Source organism: Orcinus orca, chromosome 18, assembly GCF_937001465.1.
Source record: "Orcinus orca chromosome 18, mOrcOrc1.1, whole genome shotgun sequence".
Classification (NCBI taxonomy): domain Eukaryota; kingdom Metazoa; phylum Chordata; class Mammalia; order Artiodactyla; family Delphinidae; genus Orcinus; species Orcinus orca.
This window is the reverse complement of record NC_064576.1, coordinates 64,994,856-65,015,573: the sequence shown is the minus strand read 5'-3', so window position 1 is coordinate 65,015,573 and position 20,718 is coordinate 64,994,856. Positions and strand designations below refer to the sequence as shown.

Sequence of the window (20,718 nt, the reverse complement as noted above, 5' to 3'; positions counted from 1 at the left end):
GTAAATGGACTTTAGAATCTATAAATAACCCAATCAGCACTAAACACTGCTTTCAAATGCTGACAAGCTGCTATTCACTAGGTTCTCATACTGAGCCTTCATGCTGTTTACTTAAGCAAATCTTTTCTTCTTTAAATTACTCAGTATATATTCTTTGTGCTATTTATTTTGAAGTTCTGAAAAAGAAAGAGTCTGCCCACTAGTCCTTCCAAAGCAGCACTAGACGATAACATTTTACCTGGCTAATAGAACTGAGATAGCTATGTAGTCATAATGGGGATATTGTTTTTAATCACAGTTATTTGTGTAAGAACATTGTTTATATACGCTTTATGTATGCTTTCTTAAAGTTTTTATGACCCATAACAACTTTTAATATTATTGTATGAAAAACTGGAACTCTTTAATTTAGCTTAATGAAAAATCACAAATATGAAATTGTTTAATGGAAAAACATTATTGAGTGTCATAATCTTCATTTAAAACTCCTTAATGAGGAGTTACTAAACATTTCTAATTGAGAGATTTCTAATCCCTAGCAAAACTAAATCAAAATTTCTAGAGAAAAAACAAAAATGAGGAAATGTATGCATCATTCATGAAACGTGGGAAAATTGTCCTCCAACTACTTTCAATTTCAACAAATATTTGGTAGACATTTTATGGATGAAACAAAATGGAAGGAAATTGTTAGTGATTAATTTATAACCCCCTTTTAGGAAAACAACAACAACAGTGTAACGTTGGTGCAGAAGCTCTGTCATAACTTCTAATTTGAAGAAGGGGCAAAAGTGAGGGTAGATTTTGGGGGAGGGACTAAATAGTACCCTGGAGCAGCAGAAATATAATTCCTGTATATGTCAGCAAAAACCGTGACCAAAATGAATGAATAGTGATGTTAAAAATTTGAGATTAAGATTTGCCTTACAGGTGTGCGGTCCTTCGCCCGACAGCCTGTCGAGCCAGGAAGGTCCAAATTGATGTTCCTGGGGAGAGAGATTCTGTTCCGTTTAAAGTGTGAGAAATGTGATCGCGGTTAAGGATTCCTGCGGTGCTTCTCTCAGAGGCACCGTTCTGTCCTGGGGTGGTGAGATGACCACACAGTGGATGCCAGCCCGTCCCAGCCTGGCTGTGCAGTCACTGAAGCCAGGGGGACTCCTCGAGCACTCGCTGACTTTGGTCAAAGTGTTTGTGTGTGACGTCAGCTCACCTGTGGTCCTGTGAGCATCCCCCGCCGGGGCCCTGGGCTGGGAGGCGGGATCCCGTTCTCCCCTCCTGTGAAGTTGGTGTGGGGCCGGAGTAGCTGAGCGGCTACTTCAGTTGTGCCCCCGGATGGAGGCGAGCGCCAGTGGGAGGGGAGCCGGTCGTGGACACAGCCATCTCGACTGCAGAACGAGCCTGTTGGTGGGTTTGTGGGTGTTGGAGCTGGGCTGTCAGGTGTTTTTGGATTTAGCAGGAACATTTTCAAAAGTATCCGATGTTCTCAAATAAAAATCTTTCCTTGTGAGAAAAAATAAAATAAAAAAGATTTGCCTTAATTCCCAATCTAAAGCATCCTCCCAGGAATATTTGAGTTACCTAAAATTTATATTGATGTAAAGAATTTAGTAAAATTGCAAGAGAATAGATCAGAATTTTATCATTTTCTTTTCATTTGTATTTTACACTTTCTCTAACAGTTACACTGATTTTTTTTTAACATCTTCATTGGAGTATAATTGCTTTACAATGGTGTGTTAGTTTCTGCTTTATAACAAAGTGAATCACTTATACATATACATATGTCCCCATATCTCTTCCCTCTTGCATCTCCCTCCCACCCTCCCTATCCCACCCCTCTACATGGTCACAAAGCACCGAGCTGATCTCTGTGTTATGCGGCTGCTTCCCACTAGCTATCTATTTTACATTTGGTAGTGTATATATGTCCATGCCACTCTCTCACTTTGTCCCAGCTTAACGTTCCCCCTCCCCATATCCTCAAGTCCATTCTCTAGTAGGTCTGCATCTTTATTGTTTTTCTCTTTCTGACTTACTTCACTCTGTGACAGACTCTAGGTCCATCCACGTCACTACAAATAACTCAATTTCATTTCTTTTTACGGCTGAGTAATATTCCATTGTATATATGTACCACATCTTCTTTATCCATTCACCTGTTGATGGACACTTAGGCTGCTTCCATGTCCTTGCTATTGTAAATACAGCTGCAATGAACATTTTGGTACATGACTCTTTTCGAATTATGGTTTTCTCAGGGTATATGCCCAGTAGTGGGATTGCTGGGTCATATGGTAGTTCTATTTTTAGTTTTTTACGGAACCTCCATACTGTTCTCCATAGTGGCTGCATCCATTTCATTCCCATCAACAGTGCAAGAGGGTTCCTTTTTCTCCACACCCTCTCCAGCATTTACTGTTTGTAGATTTTTGATGATGGCCATTCTGACTGGTGTGAGGTGATAACTCATTGTAGTTTTGATTTGCATTTCTCAAATGATTAATGATGTTGAGCATCCTTTCATGGGTTTGTTGGTAATCTGTATATCTTCTTCGGAGAAATGTCTATTTAGGTCTTCTGCCCATCTTTGGATTGGGTTGTTTGTTTTTTTGATATTGAGCTGCATGAGCTTCTAGTAAACTTTGAAGATTAAAATGTAAAAATGTAAAACCCTTTGTCAGTTGCTTCATTTGCAAATATTTTCTCCCATTCTGAGGGTTGTCTTTTCATCTTGTTTATGGTTTCCTTTGCCATGCAGAAACTTTTAAGTTTCATTAGGTCCCATTTGTTTATTTTTTATTTTATTTCCATTTCTCTAGGAGGTGAGTCAAAAAAGATCTTGCTGTGATTTATGTCATAGAATGCTCTGCCTATGTTTTCCTATAAGAGCTTGATGGTATCTGGCCTTACATTTACGGCTTTAATCCATTTTGAGTTTATTTTTCTGTATGGTGTTAGGGAGTGTTCTAATTTCATTCTTTTACATGTAGCTGTCCAGTTTTCCCAGCACCACTTACTGAAGAGGCTGTCTTTTCTCCACAGTATATTCTTGCCTCCTTTATAAAAGATAAGATGACCATATGTGTGTGGGTTTATCTCTGGGCTTTCTATCCTGTTCCATTGATCTATATTTCTCTTTCTGTGCCAGTACCATACTGTCTGGATTACTGTAGCTTTGTAGTATAGTCTGAAGTCCGGGAGCCTGATTCCTCCAGCTCTGTTTTTCTTTCTCAAGATTGCTTTGGCTATTCGGAGTCTTTTGTGTTTCCATAAAACACAGTTGTTCCAAAAAGAACGACTAACCACTATTCAAGAAAAAGATACCACTGAAAGAGTCCTAGAACCCTCAGTGGCGAGGTGGAAGCACCTCCCTGCACCACGGAGACCAAGACAGACTACACTCTGAGGGCAGAAGGGTAAGAGAATTGGCTCCACATTGACCACATTACCCGTCCCCCAGCCAGCTCAGCACCTAGCAGAGGGGTCTCCCCTGAGCCTCTAGTTCCTCCAGTGGGAGAAGAGAGCCCAGGGGGGACACCCAGCCTCCCCCCAGTATTGTGGGTCACTTTGTGGGAGCCTCTACTGTGATCTTGCCCCACAGGGATTGCAGGGGAACCTGCAGAGCACAGGAAACAATTACTGACATCTCTAACTAGGGAATATGTTTTAAGATTGGCCTTTTGTTTCCCCATTTTATTCTAGAAACTGTGTGGCTCAGAATAGTGAGGAAAGACAGTAGTGCTTCCTCTCATTAGAGACAAATGGATGACTTTAAATTGTCAAAGAGAAACGATTTTTAAGGAAATATAAACAAACATCACAATTTTTGTCTCTGTATAAGAAACTCTCACCCAGAGATATATATGTTAAGAACTGGACAAATATTTTGAAATATTTTACTGAGCCAGTGAAACTGTGAAACATTCTCCACATAAGACGTATACAATATTTATTTCACAGGAATGTCTATGTGATAAAAGATGTGAAGTATTGTTGTCTAGGTATTAGAGTTAGTCTGCTATTCTTCCAATGAATGAGTAATATCCCTCAAAGGAATTAACTAAACTTTAACTAACTTTAAAGTTTTTCCATCCTAGAAAATTTAATTTCTAGCTATATTGCAATAAGTAACATACAATAGCAATAGTAATAGTGTTCCAATTACAAATTCTGTACAATATATTACCCCCAAAACTTAGTAGCATAAAATAAAACTATTTTATTATATCTCATTGGTTCTCTGGAGCAAGAATTTGGACAGAACTAGGCTGGGTGATTTTTGGATCCTTGCACTGTTGACTGAGGTCACTTATTGGTGCTTCAATGATGATGGATAGGTTTGTTTGGAGAGTGCAATACAACTCCACTTGCTTTTCTGGGGGTGGATGGAAGACTGAGTTCAGTTAGGACTGTCAACCAGAGTGCCTATGGTCTCTCCACCATGGCAGTTTCAGGGTACTTGGATTTCTTACATGACAGCTAGATTTCTTCACAGCTACCATCTCAGGACAACCAAGCAGAGCTGCATCACTTCCACCACATTTTCTTGGATAAAATTGAGCCATTGGGTCAGGTCAGGTTTCAGTGGCAGAGGAATTAATCTCCATGTCTTAATAGGGAGCAACAAGCTGGTATTGTGGAAGCACTTAGAGAGCGGGAGATGGTATGGCCATTTTTAGAACGCACTCTGAAAGATGCAATTTGGAAACTTTTTATTACCTAAGTTTACTTAAGTAATAAGTGGCACATCTGGGACTTTAACCTAAGCCAAGCATGACTCCAAAGACTTTTCCATAGGAATTTTTAAATGGATCTGAGAGAAATAGACAGAGAGGCATAGAAACAGAGACAGAGAAAAGGAGAGAGAATACTGTTTTGAAAACTCATTTCAGATTACAAATTAAATTTTGAAATTACCAAATAGTTTGCCATTTACCTCTTATTTAAAGGTATTTATCCTACCAATGTATCATTTGAATCAAAGATCCATTAAGGTGAGATTTATTCATCTCTTTTACCTTTTATTCTTTTTTGTAGCATAGTGCCTGATGTAAAGGAAGTAATCAATAAAGATTTGATGAATAAATGAATGAACGTCGTGTATAAATGCTGGCAAAGGGAAGTTAATTTGTATTTGAAAAAAATAAAAGCATAGTCTTAAGTATTTTCTAAGAAACACAACATCTTATCTTTCCTTTGTATTGCATATTAGAGCTATTACCTATGAAATTATATTCCTAGGTTCTAGATTTAAAGGGCTTAAATATATACATTCCCTTCCCCCTTCTTAACAATAACTTCACGTTAAAAATTATTTATATAGAACTATTTTTTAAAAATAGTTTGTGTATAACAGTATGTTGGTTATTCCACATATAACATTAACTTAAATAAAATGTTTATAGTATATTAAAATGCTGCAATTAAAAGTAAAAGCAAATAGCTTACTATACCTATTTATTTAAAACTTGAGAAATTACATGATTTCTGACTTTGACTTGCTATTTAAGTTAAGTATTTTAAGGTGTATTTAATTAAAATGTATATAAATATATGTCATATGTGGAAATGTGTTTATCCAACTGTTATAATTTTTTTAAGTAACAGTTAATTTTACTCCACACTCATAAACCTTCTCCCTCTTAAAACATGGGAAATGGATAAATAGTATTTGTTTCTAAATTCTGTCAGAATTTCACAAGGCAATAGAGAGGATTTTTCCATTGCTTAGGAAGGAAGCACTTGGTATAATTTGTTTGCTCAGAGGAAATGTTTCCATATGAGAAAACACAATGTTACCATGGTGATACATCAAAAAAAGCATTTAATAAATTCAGGATGACATAAAACCTATTCTGCTTTAAAAAATAGTCCAGATTTTTTAAATATATGAAATATATGGAGAAATTTATTTTTGAAAACTGTTTATAAAGAAACTGTTTAATAAATAAAAGTCAATATTAGATTTGATCATATTTCAAGCTTATAAAAAGAAAACATTGGATTTCGAGTCAGTCTCTTTATTTCCTTTTACTACATTTCTTAACACTGGAAAATATCTAATATTTTGTGGGTAGTGTGAAAGGATCACATTTTATGGGTCTGTGCAGAAATATCAGAGAATATATAAATACACTATAAAATCCATCCAGTCCAGGAATTGGTGGATTTCCTTTTACTGTCTTTATCTAAAATGAGCATTATTCTGTTGACTACATTATTTTCCTAAGCCCTTAGCTGGCGGGATGAAAGGTAGCTATTCAACATGTGAGTAAGCCAGTAGAAAACGGCATTTATTACCCATCAGAACCAGAATTTGATTATTGCTAACATTTTTTTAATATAGCACTTACCTAGGGAGATAAAGGGAAGAGAGAGAGAAAAAGACAATAAATACAAAAGCAAAAATATGTGCTACACTTTGACTTCTCTGTGAGTGGAATGAACGAGTCTATAATAAAAATCACTTTCTTAGCCTCTTGGACCTGTACGCCCCATTTGGTTTTCCCAGATCAGTCTTTGTAGTCTCAGAGCCTCATGGACCATGCCAGCTCTCACAGGTTCAATGGCTTGTCTGGGTTTTAGCGACCCTGGCTCCCTAAAACCAGGCAAGAATTACTTAATCAATTGAAATTGGCTTTGAACAATTATTTCATGAATCCTTATTAAAGATAGAAATTTTCTGTGAAAATAGCTTATTTAAAAGAATATATTAGTGTACATAGGAATTCATCGTACATGGCAGGTGATGTTAGATGCTTATTGAATAAAAGAACAATCACATACAGATAAATGATTTAGAATTCAGCTAAGAGAAGAAAAGGTAGCAGTTTGGGATGATAAAATAGTTGAACACAATCAGAACCTGAAACCAAGATGTAACTGCAGTTAGTTTATTTGTGTGGTGACGCCCTGAAGCAGCAGCAGGAAGTGGAGAAGGACGATGAAGCATTGAGCTCAAAGTATTTACCTTTTATACCAAAACCTCCAGTACTTTGTAAACATAAGCACATGAAGTCATCTAATACCTTTGTGATTCGTAATACTTAGATTCATAAGCTGCAATGTTCTCAGTTCCATTATTCTTAGGAAAGCCAGAAATACTAGAAATTTTTGGTTCTTTAAACACAGGAGAATTTAAAATTCCAGTGAGAGAACTGAGGCCATATGATCAACCTTTACAGAAACTATAGAGGCCACAACATATGGCACAAATAAAACTCTCACATGACAACTCCTAGCGGGTGCAATTCTAATTTCTCAGCATCCTCCAGTGGCAAATAGAGTCACAGAGGTATTTTTCCAACAGTGTAAACCACTACCTGCTCACTTTCCATCAAAACATGTATTTTGTTATTTTCCTTAGAAGGGAAAACTCAGAAGAATCTTGGAATTATTTCCTTCTCTGACCAAAGTGATACTGTCATGATTATGTCTATATCGTTAATATTTTCATGGGGCATCTATTTGCAGAGAGGTTTCAAATATAATATTTCATGTAAATCAGATAGGTCCAAAGGTATTATTTTTGTTTACATTTTGGGAGTAGGAAAACCAGTAGCCCTAGAGGTTGAGTGACTTAGCTGATACCACATGGAATAAGGAAGAGTCCAAAGATTCCATATCCCAGTACCACTTGACCTCACTAACGTGGATGGACTGGATAACACCCCAGACTCTAGGGAAGATGCTTGTCCATTGTTAATTCTGTATCATCAAAGAACCTTTGTATAGGCTGAAAAGAATAAACACTTTCAGAGGAAAGTGAATATCCCTAGGACCACATTCATATCTCCAATGAAAATGCAGGGCTTATTTCATTTCTTTGTGTTGAATCAAATTAAATTCTTGCATGAAAGAATTTATCAAAATAGTCATTAGGTAGAAAGTTTTAAAAGCATAAATCCTGTGCAAATGATTGGGTCTTAATGGAGCAAGTGAAGTCATTTGTTTTCTTTGCTAAAGCTAACATCTGGTAAATTTATAGCTCACTGTATTGTAGTTTAATGGCAATAACAAAAATACTGTTATCACACCGGTGGTTGACCAATGCAAGGAGAAAATGTTATCATCCAGAAAATAATCCCCTAAGAAAATGTTTTTCTAACTGATTAGCAAAGCTGGCACATGGGGACCCTATATAATGAGGCAAATTTGTTTCTTAGCAACAGGAGAATAAAACAGATTGAAATATGATGAGTTTGACAATGACAATGAATGGGGGAAAATCAGTGTAACTTGAAAAAAATCAGCAGGAGAGAAGTTGATATTGTATAGATGAAAGCTGCAGAATGCTTTTAGTTTTAAAAGACTTTGAGCATAAATCCAGCTTGTATAGGAGTATGATATTTGTGGCAAAACAAACATCTGAAGAAAGAAAATTTGTTTTATAGAAGGAAATGTTCCACTGTCTTTCATTATATTGGAAACTCTTACAATCTAACAACCAATATATTAAGGAATGAGAGTAAAGGAATAAATCATACTTGTATGCTTTTTAAATGCTATGCTGGTGAACTCCTCAAAAAAGGAAACACATTTTACAGATTAACAGGAATTTTATTACACTAGGACGGAATTTTCACTAAAGATCATGATCTATCAAAAATGTTAATGCATTTTCTCAAAACTGATTTAAAGTTTCAGTAGAATGGGGAAATTTTAATACACAATATAAATATCTAATTCAATTCAATGAATACTTTTGATTAATAATAATAATTTACTGGGTGCTTACTATGAACCAAGCTCTCCTTCCTAATCAATTTATATACATTAGTTTATTTGATCTTTACAACACCAGTAAAAGAGACCCTTATTTTTCACATTCCACAAAGGAAATCAGACACCTAAAAAACTTTGTGGTAGGCAGAATTCTAACACGACCCCTAAGAATCCTACCCTGTTATGTGCACACTCCCTACCTCCCCTGGTGTATGTAACTTCCCTTCCCTTAAAAATAGGCAGAACAGTGAACACAACTGTTAAGTCACTTCTGTGATTAGGTTACCAATTCGTTCATTTTGTGTTAATCAAAAGCAGTGTTATATGGGTGTACTGATCTAGTCAGGGGAATGCTTAAAAGTGACCACTTCTTGAAGGTAGAGAGATTGCAAGTGTGAAAGAGGGCCATGTTATGAGGACCTGAGGGATGCCTCTAGGAAATGAGAGCAATCCCTGCTGGCAGCTGGCAGGGTGACAGGGACCTCAGTCACACAGCTGCAAGGGGGGGAATTCTGCCCATGACCAGTGAGCTTGGACAAGGGCCTAGAGCTTTAGCAGGGAGTCTTAGCCCTGGAAGTCACCTTGATTTCACTCTGTGAGCCCTTAAGAAGAGGACCAGTACCCAGGAAAATGACATTCAGAAATTTCAAGATGATTAATGGGTGTTGTTTCAAGCCATTAAATTTGTGATAATTTGTCATGGGGCAATAGAAGAAGAATACAGTACATAAAGTTCTATCGTCATAAAGTGAGTGAGATGGAAACACAGGGCAGTCTGGTGATGGTCTTGCTTTCAAACATCTTCATATCAATCCCATATAAATTAGGGTTTTTTGTTTGTAACTTACAGAAATTGACTTCGGCTAACTGAAATGGAAATAAAAGGATTTCATTTCATATGAAATACTGAATATCTCACACAATTTTTTTTAAAAAAGGAAAGTAAAACAAACAGCCTCAGGAAGAACAAGACAGAAGGCAGTTCCGGAATCCCTGCTTGAAGATCTGCAGTCTTTGGGAGAAGCTGCTGTTGGGAGATGGCTGTTTCCACTGCTTCGGTCATGAAGCTTAAGATTGAGACTCCCTGGAAAGACAGGCTGACCGCCACACCTCGGTCACAGCCTCACACCTGCAGACAGAGGGGCTGGAAGTGTGATCGACAATCTTCTAGGATCACGAGAAGCAGGAGGAAAGGAAGTAATCCTGGACTGCTTTTCATTTCTATTTGGGAAGAGTTGGGAGATATTAGGGTTCTCCAGAGAGATAGCACCAGTAGGGTGTATATATAGAGATTTCTTTTAAAGAATCAGTTCTACAATTAGGGGGAACTGACAACTCCAAAATCTGTAGAGCAGGCTGACAGGCTGGAAATCCTGGCAAGAGTTAATGCAAGTCTTAAGTCCAAAAGCAGCCTGGAAGGCAGAATTCTTTCCTCTTTTGGGGACTCTCAGTCTTTTCTCTTAAGGCCTTCAATTACCTAGATGAGGCCCACACACATTATGGAGGGTAATCTGCTTAGCTCAAAGTCTACTGATTTAAATGTTACTCACCTCCGAAAAATACCTAGACTGGTGTTTGGCCAAACAACTAGGAACTGTAGCCTAGCCAAGTTGACACATAAAATTAACCATCACAGGGGGTCTTGTAAAAGTTGGGGGGGAGGGGCTTCCTATGCTTCCACATGGGACTTACTATATGACAACCCTTTATTCTGGTCCAGGGAACCAATGAAAGGATTCTGAAAGTTAGAGAGGATGTCTTTCTGTAAGGAATGTCACAATATTATCAGAGTTTGCATGGAAAGTTATATGAACACCATAAATATTTAGCTTTTGCAAATTTACATTAATAGGAAAAATAAACTACTTAATTGAATTTTCAAACTGAAGGTGAAAAAATATCGCTATCATGATGAAACATTTATCTGAAAATTCCTTTCACCTTATGTCCAATTTACTACTCATACTAATTGAGTAAGCATCATGCATGAAGAAGCATTATAGTAGATTTAATAGGATTTGATCAAAACATCCTCGGGGTGCTTCCCTGGTGGCACAGTGGTTGAGAATCAGACTGCCAGTGCAGGCGACACGGCTTCGAGCCCTGGTCCGGGAAGATCCCACATGCCACGGAGCAACTGGGCCCGTGAGCCACAACTACTGAGCCTGCGCGTCTGGAGCCTGTGCTCCGCAACGGGAGAGGCCACAACAGTGAGAGGCCCGCGTACCGCCAAAAACAAAAACAAAAAATCAGTAACAGATTTTCAACTGAGATTCTCAAGAATAAAAGAAAGATGAGTCTGTCTGTAAACTTACTCTTCCCAAGCTTCGGTGAGTGTTTTTGTATCTGAGCTGCTGTTACCAAGGTTAGGATAATCAATAGCTAAACCACCCAGCCCTCAACCTTCCATGTTGCATCATGGTTCCAACAGTTCTCCAGGTAGGAAGCAACTGTGCTGAAGCAGAGGTTTTATTGTTTGTTTATGTTTGTTTTCAAATTACAGCTTGAGACTTCAGCAGATATTTTCAGAAGCTACTCTATTTAGTTCCAAAGCCAAAGGCACCATGATTTATTTGCTTGATGAGTTCTGAATTTCTATTGAGTGGGCTGTTTCCAAGCAGGTGAATGGAGGATAGAACCTTCGTCTTTTTCATAGCAAAGGAAATTTAGGACAAAAATCTGCCTGCAATGCGTGCTATTCTCTCAACTAGAGGAAATCTCTACTCTTAATTAATGTCACTAATAAATACATATTTATTTGATTTGGGGTTGTATTCTTTTATCTGATATGAGAAAATCCTTTTCTTCCTGAGAAGGGAGGCATAATATTAATTTGCTTTTAAGTTATCCCAAAAATGCAAACTAAACCCACACAGTATGGAGAGTGTGAGTCAGTCACATAGAAGACTCCTCCCCTCACTTCCCACCTCTCTCACTCTGGGGCCAATTTGCATGATTCTTGGGCATCTGAATTCTATAATTGAAAAAGAATAAGTTTTTGAGTCAGAGAGGCCATTGTTCAAATCCTGACCCTACCATACACTGCTAATTAACTTTGGACAAATTATTTAGCCTCTAAAATTTATTTGTGACTGCTTTCTCTCCACCGGGCATAGTTTGAGGCCTTCTGTAGGATCAGATTTGGGTATAAAGGATACAAAGTCCCTGTCCTCATGGAGCTCACATGCTGATGCATGTATATAGAAATTAGTGTATAATACCAAGTAGCAATATGAACAAAGAAGAAAAGCAAAGCTGAAGAAGAGAGTGGTTTAAGGATCTTTTTTTAAAGGCAGTCAAAAGGGATTTCTCTAAGAAGGTGAGGCAGAAGAAAGAGGAGGTGCAAAGTCCCTGGGGTAGAATCATGTTGGTGTAGTCATGCATCAACAAGACAGGCAGTATGGTTGAAGCAGACTTAGTGAGGGAGACTAATACTGTGCACATGTGTAAGTCAAGTGTATTAGTGTCCTATTGCTGTGTAACAAACAAACGCAGACTTAGTGGCTTAAAACAACACAAACTTACTCTCTCATAGTTTCCATGGATCAGAAGTCCAGGCAGAGCTGAACTGTGTCCTCTTCTCAGGGTCTTATGAGGCTGTAATCAAAGTGTTGGCCAGGCTGCATTCTCATCTCAACGCTTGACTGCCTAAGAATCCACTTCCAGGTTCATTCAGGTTATTGGCAGAATTTATTTTCATGCACATGTGTGACATTTCCTCATTTTCTTGTTAGTTCTCAACTCCTAGAGGCTGCCCTCAGGTCCTTTCCCGGTGGCCCCCTCAATAAGCAATTCACAAAATGGCTGTTTGTTTCTTTAAAGCCAGCACAAGAATTATCCTCACGAAGGGCCCTGTCCCTCTTCAAATGGATTTTATCTGATCAAGTCAGGCCCTCTGTGATGATTTCCCTTGTGATTGATTCAAAATCAACTCATCTGGGATCTTGATTATTTTTGCAAAATCCCTCCACATTTACCATATCAAAAGGTACAGTAACTTTATCAAAAGAATGATGGTCCACCATAACATCTACGAGTCCCACTCACTCTTTTTTTTTTTAATATATATTTTTTTTTTTTTGGCTGCATTGGGTCTTCATTGCTGTGCCCAGGCTTTCTCTAGTTGCGGTGAGCGGGGGCTTCTCTTCGTTGCGGTGCGCGGGCTCCTCATTGCGATGGCTTCTCTTGTTGTGGAGTACGGGTTCTAGGCACGGGGCTTCAATAGTTGTGGCTCGTAAGCTCAGTTCTAGAGCGCAGGCTCAGTAGTTGTGGCGCAGGGGCTTAGTTGCTCTGCGGCATGTGGGATGTTCCCGGACCAGGGCTTGAACCCGTGTCACCTGCATTGGAAGGCGGATTCTTAACCACTGTGCCACCAGGGAAGTCCCCCACCCACTCTTAAGGCAAGGGGATTAAATAGACATGTACACCAGGAGCCCGTGTCTTGATAGCCATCCTGGTATTTAGTTTACCATATCAAGGTACAGACCTTAGATTTTATATTAAAGGGATGGAAAGTCATTAGAATCAGAGATGATTTGCAGGACAACAACATGATTAAGTTAACAATTTTAAAGGATTACCCTTGCTGCTCTGTGGAGAATTTACTGTAGGGCTACAAGAATAGAGGCAGTGAAAAGATCAGGAGGTTTGTTCAATGGTGCAGGAAATAAATGATGAGAACTTGGACTACTGTGATAATGATGAGAAAGGAGTCAGATTTTTTATATATTTTGAAAACTGAAGATGGCAAGATCTGATAGTGAATAGGATGTGGAATGATAATTATATCAGAGGGTTGAAATGAGAATTAACTGAGATGATGTATGTATACAACATGTAGGAGATGCTAAACAAATGTTACCTTTCATTAATACTATATAGCGGGCTTCTCTGGTGGCGCAGTGGTTGAGAGTCCGCCTGCCAATGCAGGGGACACGGGTTTGTGCCCCAGTCCGGGAAGATCCCACATGCCGCGGAGCAGCTGGGCCTGTGAGCCATGGCCGCTGAGCCTGCGCGTCCGGAGCCTGTGTTCCGCAACGGGAGAGGCCACAACAGTGAGACGCCCGCGTACCGCAAAAAAAAAAAAAAAAAAAATACTATATAGAATTATAATTATTATTTAGAGGAGACATTTTTTCTTTAGAGAATCTCATAGAAAAGAGGATTAGCACCCTGATAGAATTTAGACATCTACAGCATTTATTTTAACTCAAGCCTTGAGGTAATTGTAGATGAAGAAAAGAGCAGTGAAAATTAGGCTATAAAAAAGTTCATTTCTTCTCACTGAAACTTCAGTGTACAGTATTATTCCTTTTGCTTTATGGTCGACCAAAAAAAAGGGGAGAGTGGTGATTGGATGTAAGATTCAACCAGCATTTAATTGCCCTCTATAATTTAATCTGGCTTGTGTCCAGAAGTGACAGGTTGTACCAGAGAAAAATAGTTCCTTTCACGTGTGAGAGAACCTGTGAGAGAGAAAAAAGTTATGGGTTCAAATCTCAGTCTCTGGAGTACCACTAAAGTAAAAGGGTTTATCAAGACAGCCGTATCCATGGGTCTCCAGGCTCCAGCCCAGAACCGTACTTCAGAATCTCCATTATGTTTGTAAACAAGAAACCGAAAGAAATAAGCCAGCTCTCTCCCTAAAGGATGGCTTAAGTTTAATGAGTCTGTGGTAGTAAGAGCTTTTAACTTCTGAGTACACCAGTTTTTAGAAGACACTTTCACGTTATGAATATGATATAGTCAGGATGACTTGTCTGTATCCTTTTAGAAACAAAGATAATTGTAATTTTTAAGGTGAGAATTATAAAGATAGTTTCTCTTACTGGCTTTTTAGGAAAGACATCCTGATATTCAGTAATAAGAAATATTGATTGACGGCTTCTAATGTCCGATACATAGACACTATGCTATTAAAACGAACTTTGCAGCTGGAGAGAGGGAAGAGGTAGAAAATACCTGAGTGATTAGCTTTATTGGTAGTGGTCACCAGAATGACACCCTGCTGGCGTTCTGAATAGAGATTCTCAATGCTGTGCACATAAAAAAATTACCAAGGTCTGGCTCTTGCTCCAATAGATGATGACCTAATTAATCTGGGGTACATTCTGGGGATAAGCATAGTTTTAAACTTTGTTGCTCAATTTGTTCCAGCTTTGGCCAACAAGAGCTCTTTCAGGTGGCTCCCGTGCCCCTTGACGTATTCCCATTGTCAAGTGTTTTTGGAGCACTTTCTTATTTTCTTTTGCTATAAAATGCTCCATACTCATCTTGTGTATTCCCTACTCCAACCTTAGAATCAGCCATTTCTCCAAGTAGCTCTGGTTCCTTTTATTGGAAAATGGTATTAAAAAATGAGATCTGCAACTGCTATTAGGAGTGGCATTAATTCTAAACCTTCTTAGCTGAAAGAACAAGGAATGTATGCGAGTATACTAATCCATGTATATGCACATATTTATAAATATTTCTACATATATATCCTTCTGTATCTATATTAAGCTAAACATTAACTCATACTGATGTCTCCATTTATAGCCCAGTACCACATGGATTATTCTAGCCTTCCACCTTGCTTGTCTATAACCTTCCATTTCAACAGTGAGAAACCTAGTTTTCACCATCCTTTATCCATTCACTTAATTGTTCCATTCCACTATATATGTACAGTGGTTTGAGAATGGTTACCTTGGGAAACAACTTTACCAATTAGAGTACAGAGTTTATGTTCCTTTCCTCTTGCTTTTAGTCTTGGAATCACCATTCATTTCCAAGGTTACTTAGGTAAGCATCTTTTCCTCTCACAGTCTTCAATGAGGTTGTTTCATATATATCTGTAATATAGTTATTTCTTTTGTCAATGTCTGCATTCCATCCTGAGATTTCTGACCTCCTAAATGTCTTTTTTTTAAGATTTACTCTTTGTGCTATAAAGTTCTATTTTTTTTAAAGTGATTCTTAACCCTTTTTCGTTTGTTTGTTTTTATTGTGGTAAGAACCCGTAACACAAAATCTGCCCTCTTAGCAAATTTTTAAGTGTACAGTACAATATTGTTGACTGTAGGTACAATATTGTTGACTGTAGGTACAATATTGTTGACTGTAGGTACAACATTGTAAAGAAGACCTCTAGAATATATTGATCTGGCTTAACTAAAACTTTATGCCCATTGATTAATAACTTCCACATTTCCCCTACTTCCAGCCCCTGGCAATCACAATTCTGCTCTTTGAGTCTATGAACTTGACTGTTTTAAATACCTCATATAAATGGAATCAAGTAGTATTTATCTTTTTTTTTTTTTTTTTTTTTGCGGTACGCGGGCCTCTCACTGCCATGGCCTCTCCCGCTGCAGAGCACAGGTTCCGGACGCGCAGGCCCAGCGACCATGGCTCACGGGCCCAGCTGCTCCGCGGCCTATGGGATCCCCCCGGACCGGGGCACGAACCTGCATCCCCTGCATCGGCAGGCGGACTCTCAACCACTGAGCCACCAGGAAAGCCCTATTTATCTTTTTTTTACTAGCATATTTCACTTACAATAATATCCTCAAAGTTCATCCATGTTGTTGCATTTTGCAGAATTTCATTCTTTTTTAAGGCTGAATAACATTCCATTGTGTGTATATATACCAAATTTTCTTTATCCATTCATCCGTCAGTGGACGTTTGGATCTTGGGGGGGGGGATTTTTTAGATTCTTTTTTTCTCTTTGCATGTTATTTGGGAAGTTTCTTCAAGTTCACTGATTCTTTCCTCAACAATGTCATGCTTACTTATTTGCCCATTGAAAGCATTCTTCTTTTTTGCTACTTTAAAATTTTTTTCTAGCATTTCATTCTGATTCTATCAAATAATTTTCATCTCTCTGCATACATTAGCCATCTGTCCTAACATGTTGTTTACTTTTCTCACTAATGCCCATAACATTTTAATCACAGTCATTATTAATTTAATTCTGTCTGATCATTCCAATAGCTTTTGTATTTGAGTCTGGTTCTCATGATTGCTTTGTCTCTTCAGACTATGTTTTTTCTTGCCTTTTGTCACACATTGTAAATTTTCTGTTGAGAACTGACTTGTATTGGGTAACAGGAACTGAGATAAGCAGGTATCTAGTATGAGAATTTACTGTAAACTGGCTAGGAGTTAGGCTGTGTTTAATGTTAGTTGTAGCTATAGGTATTGTTGCGTCCTCTGGTGTCAGAATTTTTGTCTCCCTCTTGCTTTAGGGATTCCCTGTATATTGCTCCTCAGAGAGAATCTGTGCTTTCATCTCTTAGCTGCAATCCACCGTTATTATACTGGATTCCCATCAGTGATGTGGGAAGTTGTGGGAAGGAGAAGCATTCTATAACCTTCCTTTTATCCTCAGTCTATTAGTGAGCCTCTACCTCAAGGCTGTGGTGTTTCTGTCCTTCCTCCCATGGTGTAGATTTTCTCTCCACTGAGCCCTGCTTCTGTCCCTGGCCACAGAATTTTCTATCTGTTTTCTTAAAGCTCTAGCTCTGTTAACTATACTTTGTTGATATAGTTGGTTGTTTGGTCCTTTCTTCCCCTCCTGGAGTGAAATAGAAAGCTAGAAGGGAGCAAAGTTGGGGAGATTCCTTTCCCCTGCCTGGAGTAAAGTTTCAGAATCATGCCCTGGCAAAGTCCTTTCTCCCGAGAGTGAGCCTTTTTCATGAAGTCTCTGAGAGTGTTTCTCAAATCTTCTTCCTGGCAGAGACATGTGGGTATCTTTCTGAGAGATTCACTATGAGAACCCAGTAGGATTCCTAAAGAGAAAGCTCATGAAAGTGTGGAGAGGTCTCACTAAAACAGCTCCTGGGGGGGTTTCACTCTCATGCTAGCCCACACTTTGCCTCCAGCAATTCATCGAAATTACCACACAAGTATTCCTACCATTCTTCTTTGTTTGATGAAGTTTTTGGAAGTGAGGAGTAACAGATAACAAAAGGAAAAATGTTTATGGCTTGATATTTACCAACCTAAGAACTCCTTGGTATGTCTAATAGGCCCTCTTTTTTCCTCTGCTCCTGTAACCACAGGACAAGCTCAAACTGGTCGCGCTCTGTCGATAACAGGATGTCTAGTTGCCTTGCAGATACAGCAAAACCAAAACTGCGAGTCTTGTAACCAGGGCACGCACAGAGGCGGAAAGCCCTCCTCAAATAACACTCGGAACATGTGTTTCCTCCCCAGAGCCAAGAAAGCTAGAACATTACTGGAACCTGAAAGCTGGAACCTTTTCAGAAAGGAGGGGTCTCTTGTGCAGGAAGATCTGGTGCCGAAATCCACCATTCGATACATGGCTCTCCAATGCAAAGAGTTTAAAAAAGGAAAAAATAGTTTAACGCCCTCCAGTGGAAACCTGCCCTGCCAGCACTTGCGCATACCATCCTGTTTTTCCTAACTCATAAAAAATTGACCCAAGGGCTTCCCTGGTGGCGCACTGGTTGAGAGTCTGCCTGCCGATGCAGGGGACGCGGGTTCGTGCCCTGGTCCGGGAAGATCCCACGTGCTGCAGAGCGGCTGGGCCCGTGAGCCGTGGCCACTGAGCCTGAGCGTCCGGAGCCTGTGCTCCGCAACGGGAGAGGCCACAACAGTGAGAGGCCCGCGTACCGCAAAACAAGACAAAACAAAAAGATTGACCCAAGCCCCAGATCCAGGGGACAGATTTGAGACCTGCCTGATTTGAGACCTGCCTCCTGTCTCCTTGCCAGTGGATTCTCAATAAAGCCCTTTTCTTTTCTCAAAAGCTTGTGCAATAGTGTTGGCTTCTATGTGCGTTGGGCAGCAAGCCTTTGCTTGGTAAGACTCCCTTCCAAACCCCTTGGGCACTGATCTCAAGGTACTCATCCTCAGGAGGATGAATGGGGAAACACAGCAGTGGAAAGCAACTGTGCGCTCTGGTAAATCCGTTACAAGTGTGTGGGACAGTGACCACCTCCTTTGAGTCCCCCAGGCTAGTTGCCTCTAAAAATAGCCTCTTATCTAGACTTCAGGGTATTCTACAAATGGTACCATTTTCTTTGTGTGCCACGATGTGAAAAATGTTGGAAAGCACTGCTTTGACAACACTGAATTTGGAAGAATGCCAAAAGGATGTGTGTTTTCTGCCAGGGCACGGCTGTTGTCCCAATAGTTTAAGGTAATGGGAAATAGAGAAATTTTCTCATTTCTGCCACTGACTCAGTGTAATTTTGAGTAAATAACTTCAACACTGTGAGTCTCTATACACGAAAGGGCAAGAAGAGATCATCTCTAAGATTTTAATGTTCTTTGTATTTGTGGACAGTTTACAATAAATGCAAGAACAGACATAAAATTGAGACGTGAACTAGATGCCAACAGACCTAGCTAGGTCTATGGCATATTTTGTACAAAGTGGCTTCCTTAGGATTTATGAATCTCACCCAAATGGTGCCTTTTTTTTATATATAGCTTTTAGCATTTACTTGTCTATTTAAAGCAAATGTCAAGAGACTGATTTCAGACCACATCTCACCATACAATGTGTTCATCAGTAGCAAAATCTCTCTGAAGGTCAATCTGAAAGAGAAGGCAAATTGGATACTTTAAATAAGAGCTGCTAAAGTAGATATGAGTAATTACAGACAATGTAAGAATGAGTTAAGTAGATTTATTTTTAAAAGAATGCAAGATGGAATATTCTGTGAATGCTTTTAATCATTTTTTTTATTAAATGGCTGGATCCATTTAATATAAAAGAAAAGAGAACATTTTATCTCAAGAAGATGATTAGGATATTTTATTAATAGTCCTTAGATTGTAGCCGGTTCATCTTTAGACATGAACTCAACCCAAAAAAAACCTTGAGAAGATGCTCAGTATTTATTATATACTTCCTAAGTTCTAAGAGAAAAAGGATAAAGTTATATCAAAAAAGTTTAGGGGAGATTCATAATACTTCTCTTACATTTGTCTTGCCAGAGGGCTCTAAATATCTTGAATGATCTCTGTCTTCAGAATAACTTTTCTGGGAAAAGATATCTACAACAAGTAGTATAGATAAGCGTTGATTAAGAACCAAGACAAAAAAGGAGGTAATATAAAAATAATCAAAGAATTTGAAAAGGCAATTCAGAAAAAAGGAAACCCAATGGCTAATTGTATATGAAAAGATATTTGCATCAGTAGTAATTGAAGAAAAAAATCTAAAAAGTAGTGAAATACCATTGCTTAATAATCAGATTCACATGCAAAGAAAAAGCAAAAACTGTTTTTAAAACTTTGGTAACAACATTTTTGTGAGGTTATGGAGAAAAAGGAAATCTAACATTTACATTGCAAATGGGAGGTAGTCAGGTACAACCACTTTGGAACAACTTGTCAATGTTTAGAATATTTGAGAATGGCTGCCCATGCGTAAGAGAAGACATTTATGGAACTATTCATTGCAACAATTCTTGAAATAAAAAAGTGAGAACAAGCTGTGTTTACACAGAGAACGGATAAAATGAACTGCCTATGTCTGTATGTATCAATATGAATGTGTTAAAGGGTATTACATTCACGATATGGGGTTACTTTTGGATAACGGAAAGGAACTGTGACTAAGAGGACAAAAGTGACATCCACTCCTTCTATATAATGTTTAATTTATTTCATAAAAATATGCAGCAAAGTACAAAATTCAAACGTTAATAAATCTTGATAGTGGCATATATATAGACATAAAATTCAGTAAGAAAAAAATGCAGATGTGTGACTGAAATGACTGAATTAGCATTTTATTTTTGTAAATCCTGACGGCTTGAATGTATTCATGTATCTGTGAAATGACTATTATCCCCGGGATTCAATTTATATTAGATTTGATACAGCCATACACATAACCTTAGTCTTTTGGTTAGGTCTCTTATTCTATTAATTTAGCATATTACTGCCTCTGTCAAATGACTGGATATATTGTTTTCATTGATTCATAATTGAGCTGCAAATTACCTCACAAGAATGAAGGACCATATG

General features: G+C 38.5%; 1 protein-coding gene across 3 annotated transcripts in view; it reads left to right on the top strand.

Annotated features, from left to right (window-relative positions):
• Positions 1–18,484, top strand: part of UFM1 (ubiquitin fold modifier 1) — a 77,410-nt gene extending 58,926 nt beyond the window's left edge. Inside the window, exon 9 of one of the 3 annotated variants that reach the window (XR_007473234.1) lies at positions 17,929–18,484. The gene's annotated coding sequence lies outside the window, so the exon portion shown is untranslated. Of the gene's footprint in view, positions 1–930; positions 11,487–17,774 lie in introns of those variants that run through there. The other 2 variants (XR_007473233.1, XR_007473235.1) reach the window with 2 other exon arrangements.
• The last annotated feature ends 2,234 nt before the right edge of the window (positions 18,485–20,718 follow it).